Here is a 14,407-nt window from a genome sequence, read left to right as displayed (position 1 = left end):
GTCCTTGAACAGAATTCAGAGAACAAAGTAAATTTTGTTTGTTGCTGTGACAGTACAGGTGTGAGCAACATCTGAAACAAGTGTTAACTCAAACCCATATAGTTAGCTATGATGTACTCTAGTCTGTGTCTGGCTTTGTGGTCATGGTTGTAAAATGCAGGCTTCCGTTTTGGAGGCTAATCTTGTGATGATCTATGCAGGCTATTCTCTGTAGAATATATAGGCAACTGTAAACCCATTGAGGCTTCCTGTTGGTGGCACTGTAAACCACAATAGCAAAGTTTGGTTGTATTATGAGTGTCTGCTTTGGAAACCTCATATGAACATTGTGGCTTTATGAGTAGACATGAGTAATTGTGTTGGATATAGGTACCTGCAACTACATCTGAAAAATAATTAGATACCCTTAACGGTAATGATAGCTTCCTGTATCAGCTAAACCATCCCAAGTTAATTACAGAATGGCTTTTGGAATTCCTTTATTTTTGTGCTGTTGAGCGAATGGGGAGGTGGAAGCTACAACTCTCATTAAGGATAGATAGCCAGTTTTATCTTAATTTTTTCTTGTGTTTTGACGTACCATTAAAGAGAGAAGGTTAAAGTCCTCAGGACTCTTACGAAATTACTTTCCTTAAAGGTTGTGAATATTTTATCCAGAGACTTATAGCTTTTTTAGAACTATTTTAGTCTTGTAAAGACATTTCTAGAACAATTGTATATATTGAAGTTTAGTTTAATTTTCTATAAAATACCTTTTGTACTTATCTCAAAGTACTTGACAAAACCATCAGATATTGGGGAATGCAATAATTGGAGGTAGAGCTATTGTATTCAGTAATGCACAGGGAGTTAAATTCTCCCTGGAATTTTGCTCTCATTGCTCACATACTTCAGATACTCTCCCGTTGGACAATTCTGCATGTGAAGATATTTACCCCCTTTTCCTTAGTAATTGCTGTTGGTGCATGTGATGCTTTCCAGCAGAACAGAGTGATGCTAAAGCAAACCATTCAGTTTCATGCTGCTGGATATGTACTATGAAGAGAGGCAGTGACACTATTCTCTGCTGATGTTGGGGCAGTCTACAGAGGAACTGGGGGAAGAAATTAGAACATTGCTACATTCTCTCTTGAGTGTGTGGGGGTGGTGTATACACATGTGTTCCCACTGAGAAAATATTGAGCTTGTATGTCTTCTGCTCCACATAGTGCATCCCCACTGTAGTAGATAGAGCGAGAGAGCCTGGACCACTAGACCTGGTGCAAGATTTGAGGCCTGAACCAAAGTCAGACCATGTATTAAAGCAGATGCTTGCAAGTTCATTGTCCAGTAAATGAATGTGGCAAAGTTGTTGATAGTGTACTAGGTGCTAGATATTTACATAAATATATTCCAGTTAGTATAGATACATTTCAGTCTAGTACAAAATAAGATGGTTTGACGATATAACAAACAGGGATGTTTTGTTCAAAATATCAAGAACAAGGGGAGGTAAAAAAACAAGTGTAATGAAATACGTAAGGTGGTATGTAAGTTGCGTATTCCAGTTGTTTGCATCAGCCTATAAATGTTGGGTACTTCACCATAACCCTTTGTCCAGCCTAGGGGCCAGCAGAAAGTCCCACCGCTGACTGAGCTGAGTCCATTGCAACAAGCATACGTGTTAGTGTAACTGTAGACATTGATCCAGAGAGCTAGTACTTTGCTTCGTTGACAATAAACCTGGCTGAGAGTGCCTGTGGTCGTATGAATAACATCTTTATGAATAACATCGAGTCTGCTAAACTAACACGCTGCACTATCTACTCACAGCATTGAAACTCCAAGGACAGAAGCACTGAGCAGCCTAAACAGTGCTACCAGGGCAACAACATTCCCACCTCCAGCACTTAACCACACTGGGTAGTACTATAAAGCTTTGCTCAACAAAATATCTGTGCAGAGTTGGGAACAGCACATGAAAAGAACACCCACTAGCACCATCAGAGTGAAACCGATCAGAATTGTGGGGTGGGCAACTATACAGCTGCTTGTCTCACCACCTTCTTATGTTAGTACCTTGCGCAGCACTTGCAGTTCTGATCAGTCTCTGTTCCCTTTGTGGCTGTGGCAGGTGTGGAGAAGCTGACTGGAGAGAGCAGACTTTGCATTTTGGGGACGCTTGTGGCTCTCCAAACACTTGGAAGATAATTTGAAATTGCAGGAGTTTGGTGTTGCGGTCTCTAACAAGGCAGAGAACAAACATAAGACTTGGAAGGGAGAGGAGCTGTGGGGTAGAGGGAAGGGAACAAAATCAAAATTTTGATATGGCAAAGGAGAAAACTTCCAGTCCTTTCCTGCTTAACTCCTGTTTAAAATCCTTTCCATATTTGCTAATTTGAGAAAATGTAGTGAGAAATATTTTAATTATGCACCACCCCACATGAGTGTTAGTGAGGAAAAAAGATCATAGAAATGTAGGGCTGGAAGGGACCTTGAGAGGTCATGAAATCCAGCCCTCTGCACTGAGGCAGAACAAAATAAAAAAAAAACCCATGCATCTGTACTATCCCTAACAGGTGTTAGTCCAACTTGTTCTTAAAAATCTCCAATGATGGGGATTCCACAACCTCCCTTAGAAGCCTATTTCAGAGTTTAACTACCCTTACAATTAAGTATTTTGCTAATATCTAACCTAGATCTTCCTTGTTGCAGATTAAGTCCATTACTTGTCTTACTTTCAGTGAATGTGGAGAATAATGGAGCACAGTCCTTTTTAGTAATAGCCGTTAACATATTTGAAGACTTACCAGGTTCCCACTCAGTCGTCTTTTCTCAAGACTAATCATACTCAGTTTTTTAAAACTTCTCTCATAGGTCAGGTTTTCTAAACCTTTTATCATTTTTGTTGCTATCCTCTGGACTCCCTCCAGTTTATGTACATGCAAAGTGGGGAACCCAGAGTTGGACACAGTACTCCATCTGAGGCCTCACTAGTGCTAAGTAGAGCAGGACAATTATCTTCCATATCTTACGTAACAACGCTTCTGTTAATACATTCCAGAATATTAGCCTTTTTTGCACATGCATCATATTGTTGATTCATTCTATTTGTAATCCACTATAACTCCCAGAGCCTGCTCAGCTACTTCCCCAAGACTATCTTCCAACTTGGCTTTGCCTACTTCCCATAGCTATGTCCAGTCTAGCACTGTTTGCTCCATGGCTCCCTGCTAGCCTTATGACCTCAGTTCTGCTCCATCTCATGACTGCCCTCAAGTCTGGCATAGCTTACCCCATAATTACCTCAAACCCATTCCTGTCCCAAGGCCTGTAATTTAGCACAGCCTGCCCCCATAGTGCCCCTACTATCCCCCATTAAGTTAGCCTCAACCCCATGCCTGCCCTTATTCTCCGCCACTACAAGTTCAGCTCTACCCTTTACCCAGACTACACCCACATGGTACACTGAGCAGTTTCTCCCCATTGCACGGGCGCAGCTCCTGCCAGGCTAGTCTGGCAATCTCTCACTTGTTCTTATGATCTTCAAGTGCTGGTAAAGTCAATGTCAGGCTTTATTACTGGCAGTCTTACTGTCTGGTTAAAACAATAATAGAATCTTTGCTTGGAAATATTAACACAGGAAGTTATGCTTTTCTGTAGTTACAGGACTAGATGCACCTCTGTCCCTTTTCTGCTCTAAGGGCTTGTCTACACTTACCGGAGGTTCAATGCTGCGGTGGTGTCGGGAACGCCTATGGCAGTGAACCCACTTAATAAGTAAAAACTGGTGGTCAATTTAGTGGGTCTAGTGAAGATCCACTAAATCGACTGCTGATCGCTCTCCCCTCAACTCCTGTACTCCACCTGATTGAGAAGAGTAAGCGGAGTTGACGGGAGAGCGTAGTGTGGACCCTGCGGTAAGTAGATCTAAGCTATGTCAATTTGAGTGTAACTCAAATTCTGTAGCTTAGATAGACTTTTCCCTTTAGTGTAGACAAGACCTCAGTGCACTCCTTCAGGTCACAGGGCTCATGCCTTTACATCTTCTGACTACAATACCCCTTTTATCCACCCTACTTATTTTCCTTTCAGGAGTCTTGACCAGACAGCCAAATAGTACAAAGAAAGCATATCAAAGAAGATGATTTTAAAACAGTCTGTGTAAATATTTGTCTTACCTAAGGGCCTTCCATGATAACCTGGGCAGTCCTAGCTTCTTCAGGTACTTCTGTGGGTGCCTGTGTCAGTGGTTTTCTGAAATTGCTTCCCCAACAACTGCCAGTCTCTCTCTTGAAAGGAGTTCTTTTTTAAACTGCTGTAGTCCTTTTGACCTTGTATTCCTAGGTCTTTTCCTGTCCAGTGTTGTCTCTTAACAACCCTTAAGTGTTTATGCTATTAAACTGGACCAATATATTCATACAGTACACATCTCAACAAGGTCAGCATACCACATTAGGAGCAGGTCCACACCATCACAATGTTTTATGCATTTAGGAAAGCATTGTGACAGGTTTCAGAGTAACAGCCGTGTTAGTCTGTATTCGCAAAAAGAAAAGGGGTACTTGTGGCACCTTAGAGACTAACCAACGTATTTGAGCATAAGCTTTCGTGAGCTACAGCTCACTTCATTGGATGCATACTGATGAAGTGAGCTGTAGCTCACAAAAGCTTATGCTCAAATACGTTGGTTAGTCTCTAAGGTGCCACAAGTACTCCTTTTCTTTTTAGGAAAGCATTGTTTCCTATAATCCGAGAGTTGTCAGTTCATTGTAACTTTCACTTGGCTAAAGCTGTTAATTTTTTTCAAGCTTTGGTCTCTTCAAATTTCAGGATAATTGTAAAAGCTGTTTGAACAAATCAGTAAGAAATTCACTGGTGAGCAAGGGTACCAGCAGCACTGACTTCTGCAAAATTTTCTTTAAAAAAATAAAACCCAAACACACACCACTCTGTCTAAATTCCTAGCCCTTAAATTGTGATAACCTTTTGAACTTGAACAGAGTATAAATCAATGCTGTGACATCTTCCTAGGCTTGCTCCAGAGCCTTTGTTGCTACTAGCAACAAAATTAACAAGACTGTTCAATTTCACTGCTTCTGTTGGGAAGCCTGTGGGGAGTCCTGAAACTGACAAGAATTTCAATTTCATGGTGCTCCTTGGGAAAACTATGAACAGCAGCATAGGCAGGGAATAGGTTTTTTTTTTTTTTTTTTTTTTTTTTTTTTTTTTTTTTTAGTGACTTGTCCAGTAGCTTTGTGGCAGTATTTGATCACTTGAGACGTGGGAGACACCTTTTCCTTTAAGGTATGACATGGTGAACATTATGATGTGAAACATTTAATCATCGAATCATGAAAGGTTGCTCTGCTGACTACAAAGTTCTTTTAATCATTCCTAACTAGGATGATGAACATGTGGGGGTGTTTAGAATTTTCTCAAGGCAGAGGTAATAGTAAGGTCTGTAGCTGAGTAAAGGACTACTATTTAGTAGTTCTTGTGAATGTGAAATCCATCCTCTGACCTAATTTATCTACTGAACCAAATCAAACAGCTTCTATGTTATCAATACTATTATTTCATAGGAATACTATTTTGAATGTGTTTGCTTAACTTGTTGTTCTCCTGTCCTAAAAATCAAATACAAACAAAGGAACTGATCTGATTGGAAAGCTTTTATCTGAAGAAAGCCTTTGGAGTGAATGGGAAAACTGCAGATAATTTTATAGCCTCAAAAACTCTAAAGCACTAATGTTTCACTTTGTGTTTAGCTTTCCTTTTTGTCCATCTCAAAACACTTTTACAGGCATTAAGGCTCACATCATACCTATAAGGGAAGTGTTACCCTTTTTCAGGTTAATAAACCAAGACACACACATTAAGTTCAAAATTTTCCTAAGAGTCCACTACTTTTGCATGTTGTTTTTCTTGGTGTCATCAACATTCAACTTGACATAGATGTCTGATTTTTTTTCAGAGGTGCTTAAGCATTGGGTGGCTAAAGTTGGATGCACAAAGTTAGACACTCAGATGTTGTTGGTGGCTTCTCAAGGTTACACAGTGAGACTGGCAAAGCAGGAGAAATCTAGGATTCTTGACTCCCACTCCTTTGTTCTAACACTGCATAATCTGTCTGGTCAGCAAACTCCATCCACTTAATATTGTTATGTCAACTCTCTCAAAGTTTTAACATGGTGACTATTGATTATAGTTCAGGTGTAGAAGGTCATTGTACTCTAAATTCTAGTTTTCAGTAAATTGTAGAAAAATTCCTGCACTTTGGCTGATTATTGGAGAAAGAAGTTTTGAAAATTCAAAAGCCCACCTTCTATCATTTCTTTTCCAGCTTGAGCCTTTGTAGAAGCTAAGCTTGTTTACACAAATTTGCCCAGAAATGAATCAGTTTTAATTTCCACGTATGTTGTTTTGGTGCAGGTCTGTGCAGATACTCTCAAGCCTTTTTACCAGGTTACACATAGTTAAGGCTAAGATTTTATCATGATTATTTTTAGTAAAAGTCACTAACAGGTCACGGGCAATAAATACAAATTCACAGAGCCCGTGACCTGTCCATTACTTTACTAAAAATAACAAGGGAGGGGACAGAGTTAGGTAGGGGGAGGAATGGGGTCCATGGGGGGGAGGGGGCAGAGAGCTCACAGGCCGAGCCCCCCACCATGGTGGGGGACACAGCCTCTTCTATTATTGTTTTAACCAGCCCTTCTAGTGTAGACATACCTAAACACCCAATCTGAAATAAATGTCTGCACCATAAAGGTGTGAATTAAAACTGATGTAATTATTTCAAAGTAAGTTTGTGTGTATTCAAGCCCCAAGTCAATATTTAGTTTTTACCATTTGATATTTGGCACATGCTCTATGAAATCTTTCAAGTAACGTTTTGTGATCGCAGTGCTGCTAAATACCACAGTACTTTACTTGGAGTTCCTGTTTTACAGATAGGGAAACTTTCAGAGCGTGCTGAGTATTAGCTGATGTTTGTACAACAGTTGCCTTTTTATAGCAGCTGACTTGTAGCTGATATGCAGTGAGATAATGCACTAAGGGATTAGCATTTTTCAAGTGTCCCGGCCCAAACAGAAGTGAGCCATAATGGGGGAAATCTTTACAGTGCTTTCTCGGTTGGAAAACTCTCCTTTTTACACTGGAATATGAGTCTATGTGTGAAACAGTTACTGCATTTTAGGAGTATGGTATAGGTGATCTGTGGTACAGGCAGAGCTGGCTATGTTCTTTGAAATACTGATACAGCAAGAACGGTACAATGCTGTGTACATTTAAAGCGAGACGGTAAGAGGAGCAACTACATACCTTTGCCTAACCTACAAAAACTTCAGCATACCACTAGGGGATGCTACAGTTCTTTAGAATCAGCATCCTACCACTAACCCAGGAACCTATCCTTGCAACAAAGCCCATTGCCAACTCTGTCCACATATCTATTCAGGGGACACCATCACAGGGCCTAATCACATCAGCCACACTATCAGAGGCTTGTTCACCTACACATCTACCAATGTGATATATGTCATCATGTGCCAGCAATGCCCCTCTGTCACGTACATTGGCCAAACTGGACAGTCTCTACTTAAAAGAATAAATGGACACAAATCAGACGTCAAGAATTATAACATTCAAAAACCAGTCGGAGAACACTTCAGTCTCTTTGGTCACTCGATTACAGACCTAAAGGTGGCCATTCTTCAACAAAAAAAACCTTCAAAAACAGACTCCAACGAGAGACTGCTGAATTGGAATTAATTTGCAAACTGGATACAATTAATTTAGGCTTGAATAAAGACTGGGAGTGGATGGGTCATTACACAAAGGTAAAACTATTTCCCCATGTTTATCCCCCCCCCCGTTCCTCGCACGTTCTTGTCAACTTCTGGAAACGGCCCACCTTGATTATCACTACAAAAGGTTTCACCCCCCCCCTCCCCCCGCTCTCCTGCTGGTAATAGCTCACTTTACCTGATCACTCTCCTTACAGTGTGTACGGTAACACCCATTGTTTCTTGTTCTCTGTGTATATAAATCTCCCCACTGTATTGCTGTAGCTCACGAAAGCTTATGCTCAAATAAATTTGTTAGTTTCTAAGGTGCCACAAGTACTCCTTTTCTTTTTGCGGATACAGACTAACATGGCTGCTACTCTGAAACCCATCCTACATTAGCATGCTTAAGAGCTTTGTTTTCTGTTTGTAGCAAAAACCTCTGGGCTCTTTTGAGATTAGGATGCTATTTATGAGGAATCCATCCTTGGAAAACAACTCCTACTTAGGAAAGCACAAAGATTCATAGATATTAAGGTCAGAAGGGATCATTATGATCATCTAGTTTGACCTCCTGCACAACACAGGCCACAGAATCTCACCCACCCACTCCTGCGATAAACCTCTCACCTATGTCTGAGCTATTGAAGTCCTCAAATTGTGGTTTAAAGACTTCAAGGAGCAGAGAATCCTCCAGCAAGTGACCCGTGCCCCATGCTACAGAAGAAGGCGAAAAACCTCCAGGGCCTCTTCCAATCTGCCCTGGAGAAAAATTCCTTCCCGACCCCAAATATGGTGATCAGCTGAACCCTGAGCATATGAGATATCTGAATACTAAGTTGGAGGTAGGTATCGTCACTTTAAAAAAAGTGGTGGTAGTGATTCAATAGCTCTCACTCTTTCCTTGGTTCAGTACTGAACCAATGCTCCTATATTGGTGCTATGGTCATTTTGTATCTATTAGGTTCCATCCTACAGAGTACCATGCTTCAATGGTAGGTGAGTGATTTGACCATTGTGAACCACTGGATTCTCACCAGCTTGAGGGTTGTTAAGCAGACAGTTATTAAGATGACTACTTGGCCCTCCACCTGAGCCCCAAATCCCAAAGCTCCAAGTGTCACCAAACCTTTGTCTGGTGGCCCAGGATGACCTGACCGCTACAGGAAAAAAAAGGAGAAAATGGACACCAGAGATTAATGTAGGAGTGCTTATAGAAGGGGCATATCAGTTTATCATCAACATCTAAATCCTCTAGTCCCATTTCCCCATAATTCTCCAACCTCTCAGGCAAGTCTAAAGTTTCCTAGGGAGATAGGCCCCAGCCTCCCCCAATTCAGTATCTTTACCACCACCACATCCCTGTGGCATTCTTTCAGCAATCCAGTTGTCTTGGGTGTTGCTTTTCCTCTCCCACTCAAGAGCTGAGTCTTTTATATAGATGTCGGACCCCTCCCATTCCCAGAAGCCTGTGAGAGGGTTGGCTAATTGGAGACACCAGCTTGGGTTTTCTCCCCCCATGTGACAGTTCACACTGTCACACCTATATTATACACACACACACACACACACACAGTGTTCAGAAACCTTTGGGAGTGAGTGGTGTAAAGCTATATAAATATTAAACTGCTGTTAAACATGCATACTGCACCTGATCATGTCAGGTTTTATTGCTGTAGAATTACCTCTAGATGCTCCAGTGCTCTTTTCTAATCTGCAAAATGGGGATAATACTGACCTAACTCATAGGGGTGTTAAGTATTTTACCTGGTTGTATACAGTGCTTTGAAGATTAAAAGGGCTTTGTAAGTGCTAAATATTGAAGTACTGCCTTTGCCACTGATTCATTCATTTGGTAGGCTAGTATTAAACAAGAAAAATGCATTTCTGCTGTGATTTCTTTTTTTAGACAGTGTTGCAGAGATCACTTGCTGGTAGGGATGTGGCAGCGTGTCTGAGGAGAGATTGGCTTTTATGTTGACTTATTTGACTTGCCTTGAAATGTGCACTTGCAGCACTTTAATAAATTTGTTGAATGTTATCTAATTTAACTTTAGATTCTGCAGATATAGTCCCACTGTATCATTTGGCAAAATGCCATTTTTTTAGCACCTGACAGCAGAACTTAGTAAAAAACATGAAATGCTCATGCCTCCTTACAGCAAAAATGCTCAATGAAACAATAAGTAGTATACTCCCTAAGACAAAACTGACAAAGGAGAAGCTTTCTGTTCTTCAGCACTAATGAGTAAATGACTGCTGTCTCACAGCTGTGCTAAATCAGGACAGAGACTCTTTCTGCACAAGTACTGTTTATTTTATGTACATTTACATAAGCCTACATAGGTCCACACTACTATAATTGGTCTATACTTAAAATACAGACTTTTGGGATAATTTTTGAGTATAAAAACCTGTTATAATTAAGATTGTGATTGAAAACTCACAATTTAGGAATCTGAGAAATTACGCCATAGCTACAGTATCCTAAACATGTCTTTTTGCTCACGTGCTGTTATATAAGTCAGGATTTATTGAAATGGAAGGGGATTGTGCAAAGGCACTCATCAGGCCTCCATTCCCAACATTTTCCCCTTTGATATGCCCATTTGACCAGCATTTACTGTGCACCATTTTTTCCTTTTCTTACAGAAAGAGCAAGAAACAGTGTTACATATTTTTTCTGTTGCCACAGGGAAATAGTCTACCATGACCTTCATAGCTGTGGGAGCCTTAACAAGTTGCAATTGAGAGAGTCTCTTAAAACATTTATTAGTAGAAAAACAATTTGGGTGCTTTGGAAACAGTTACGCTCTATATTTTATACTGCATAGTGCTTGATTTCTCCAAACTGAAGATGAGTCTACATGGCATCATTCCTATATTACAGTTTCTGATTCTTCCAACAGCCAGTTAAGTGTATTTTAAATTGTGAGCCAACAGTGCCACTCCATGGGTCGTATTGTGTGAAATGGGGCAACCTGGGGCCCAAGTAAAGGGAGATTGCCTTAATAAGCTCAAGAATTGGTGCTGGGGGTTGCATCATGAACACTGACTCAAGATACTTATTTCCTCTTCTTCTTCAGCTGAATGTGGCACCCTCTCCCCATATTGGGGAAAGAGACTAGTGAGTCGTGCGCTCCAGGAATGTGTATCGTTTCTATGTTGGCCCTCCTTCCTCCATTATAGTTCTTTTGGTATCTTACTCCCTAGCCCTTTGTTCTATGGGGCTCTCTCTTCTATGGACTGCTGTGCTGCCATCTCTTGTGTTGGGTTCCCTCTTTGCCTCCTTAATTCCCATTCTGTATTGCTCCCCTCATTGCAACTAAGTCCTCTCCCTTCCCCCATCTTACCCTTTCTATCCTCAATTGTGTCCATGGCTACTCTGTTTGTGCTTTTCCTCCTCCCAGGAAAAGTAATGAAATGTGAGTAAATACCTCTTTCCATATCTTGTTGGTTTCCATTACCATCATACCAAATTCCTGTTCCTTTGGTTGTTTCTCTAGTCCCAGTGAAACTTACAACATCTATGCCCTAAGCCCTTAGCCACATTAGAAACAGAATGCCAGCTCTAGCTGTAGAAACATATATGTATAATAGGAAATCCAATTTCTGTGGCCAAAGTTGGCATCTTGATTTTGTGGACAATATAGAACTATGGCTTAAATTTTCTTCCAGTAGAATCAAATTTTCGTAATTAAGTGCTGGTTTGCAATAGCTCTAGCTCCTATGTGGTGCTTTTCATTTTTAAGACTCAGCGACTTACAAAAGGAAAGGTAAGAAATATTGTTCTCATTTTACAGATGAGAAAATTGTTAGTTAAACAAAACAGTTTGCCTAAGTGCATGGAGCAGAGGTGTAGCAGAACTACTAACTCCCAGTCCAGTGCCTTATCCATAGGACCACACTTCTTTCTTAAAGCGTGCCAATGGACATTTTTTATCAATTTTGTCCTTTACCCTCTAACAAACATGTTTTGTATTTTATGGTGTTGGAAATGAAAACAAACCTGGTGTCAGGGCAGTTTGGGGATTATTTATGTGAAAAGTACTACTTCAGAGCTGGGTGGATTCGATTTAAATCACTAGTCAGGAAGACTCGATTTAATCATGGATTTCTACATAAAAGTACATTCTTGTTGGTTGTTATAACCTTAATACATATTCTTCACAACTAGATGTATTCTGGATTTTTTTTCTTCAACAGCAAACGTAATATTTTAACAAAACAAGCATATGAATTTTTGAATTTAAATATTCAAGTTTTTTAAAATCAGGTTTGTTTTTGTTAAAATTGTTTAACTAAAATAGTTAAATGAAATATTTTGAAAAAACACCGAAATTACATCGACTATGTCAGCCAGGTCAACACGGGAAACTTAAAATATTGGCTTCTGCAGCTAATGCAGTTGTCTTCACCTTCATTTTCCTGTTTATTCATAATCTGGAAAAGAAAAACAAGCTTTCCTGCTTTTTCAAGTCCCAAACGATTTCTCAATTTGGAATGAATTAGTTAAAGGAAGAAAATATTCTTTCTACAGCGGCAGAAGAAGTTACTGCTGTTTAAAAGTGAGACTATCACTTCAACAGTCTCTGAATCCAAGTGCTTAAGTGACTTCTACCAGTTCACTGGTGTGACTTTCTTTAAAACATCAGCAAACATATATTTTTTGAATGGTTCACCCTTAGCTCTGAAGTTTATTATAGTTGGCATTATGGAGGGATGATTGCTGGATGTCCACGTCATAGCCAACTCCTCTTCTTCAGCAGTTAAGGTTTGATCCTGGTACTGTGTATTGAGAATATTTTCAAGAAAATGAGCTGGAGATAGTGCTTGTCCCATTCATTTTTTTAATGCTTGTAATTTAACTCTGTCCTTGCATATTTCTCTTTTTGAGATCTCACTCAGTTTCTTCCAAATTTCAACAGCGTCAGCAGTAAAACAGCTATTTCCCTGCATTTTGTTCAATGCTACAGAAATAGACCTCAGGGTACTCAGCATGTGTTCAACATTTCTCTTAAGACCAGTGTTGAGAACTTTGGCTGTGACAGTGGCATCTATTTTTTCACAATTTTGTTCCCAAACTGTCATCAGATTAGGCCAGTTCTTGATATAGTGCTCAAAACAGTCCACTACCGAGTTCCATCGCACGTCTTGTGAGAGAGTTACTTTGGTTTCTCCACTTTTTTCAGAGCAGCTGCTGCAAAGTGGTTGTTACGGAAGTATTTTGCAGTTTCAACAACATTCGCCTTTATTTCTGGAACACTGAAGTCTTTGGCTAGGAGGTGCATCAAATGAGCACTGCAACCATATGTTATTAGCTTGGGACTCTCTTCTAAATAATTTCTTCTAATCTTGGATACATTTGCAGTATTGTCTGTGACCAAGGTGCGTACTAGATATTTGAATTTTTTTTTCACAGTTTGTTATAGCTTTTACTGCTACTTCTTGTAAGTATTCTGCTGTGGTTGCATTTCCTGATGTATCAATTGTTTCTGTAAGGAAGACATTCCCTTCTTCTCTTGTCACACAAGTACATACAACAGTATCAAGACTCAAGTTAATAATTTCACCCTCTAGACATTTTGCACACTGCTCAATTTCTCTTTCATACACTTTATCCAGCAATTTGCCTGCGACATCTGCTCTGTTGGGTGGACTGTATCCTGGTCTTAACGATTGAACCATGTTAATGAAGTGTGGGTTCTCAATCATTTGGAAAGGAGAGTTTGTTGCATAAACAAACTGGGCACTTCTTCATCAATTACCTCTTTTTGTAATCTGTTGGTTCTTATCACAAACTTCTCTGTGGTTGTTTCTGGATGATGGAGATTTTTTTTTCTTTTTGCTACAGGTGATATACTGTGGCTGTGTGACATACATGATGTGACTGAAACACGATCATTGACAGATAACTCTGAAACTATAGAAAATGATGGTGATCTTGAAGGTGGATAGTCTTCAGAATCCTATATGTAGAGGATGGATTCTCCTAAACAAAAGAAGTCAATGTAGTTATTTAATTATTACCATACTTTCATTTAGTATTATTCATTGCATTCACTGACACTCAGTACTACTTTAAAGGTGAAATTGTAAAAGGAAGATCTGTCTATTTCAGCTATTTATTTTTTATCACAACTGTATCTAAAATGATAGTACCATAGAGTAACAACTATTTTTTTGCTCAAACATGAGATTTCAAGAATAGACGGGCAGTCCTTAAGAAAGAAGTATGAAATAAAAAAGTTTACCAACCTGAAGATCCTGCATGTTCAGACATGTTCCTTTCATCAATTTCAATGCAGCTTCCTCCTGAGAAGGAACACTTCTCATGATGTTTCATTCCGGCAACTAGGCCTTGCATTTCTTTTTTGCACTGTTTGCATTTTGCACGCATGCCTGTCTTACCCACAGGTAGAGGAACTTCATTAAAATATTCCCAAACTGGGTCTCTTTTATGGCCTGCTGCTATTATAGGTTTCCCCTTCTAGTGAGAGAATGGTATGGTAGATCTTAAATCAATGAAGGCTACACTCAGAAAGACCTTGAGACTTCTGGAATATGCTGCTCAAACAGTTTCACTTTTGTTTCTACTGCCTGTCCCTCCCTTCTCACATTTATCCCCAGAT

General features: G+C 39.8%; 2 protein-coding genes across 3 annotated transcripts in view; one reads left to right on the top strand and one right to left on the bottom strand.

Annotated features, from left to right (window-relative positions):
• The window catches only part of ABL2 (ABL proto-oncogene 2, non-receptor tyrosine kinase), a 75,133-nt gene that overhangs the window by 10,398 nt on the left and 50,328 nt on the right, over positions 1-14,407 (top strand). The window lies entirely within an intron of this gene.
• The window catches only part of TOR3A (torsin family 3 member A), a 64,251-nt gene continuing 61,587 nt past the window's right edge, over positions 11,744-14,407 (bottom strand). Inside the window, exons 8-9 of one of the 2 annotated variants that reach the window (XR_013346929.1) lie at positions 14,034-14,090; positions 11,744-13,767 (exon numbers count right to left, since the gene is read on the bottom strand). The gene's annotated coding sequence lies outside the window, so the exon portion shown is untranslated. Of the gene's footprint in view, positions 14,091-14,407 lie in introns of both variants that reach the window. The other variant, XR_013346928.1, reaches the window with a different exon arrangement.

The sequence above is a fragment of the Eretmochelys imbricata genome, chromosome 8 (assembly GCF_965152235.1).
Source record: "Eretmochelys imbricata isolate rEreImb1 chromosome 8, rEreImb1.hap1, whole genome shotgun sequence".
NCBI lineage: Eukaryota > Metazoa > Chordata > Testudines > Cheloniidae > Eretmochelys > Eretmochelys imbricata.
Note: the sequence above shows the minus strand (reverse complement) of the source record. Positions and strands in the feature narration are given on the sequence as shown.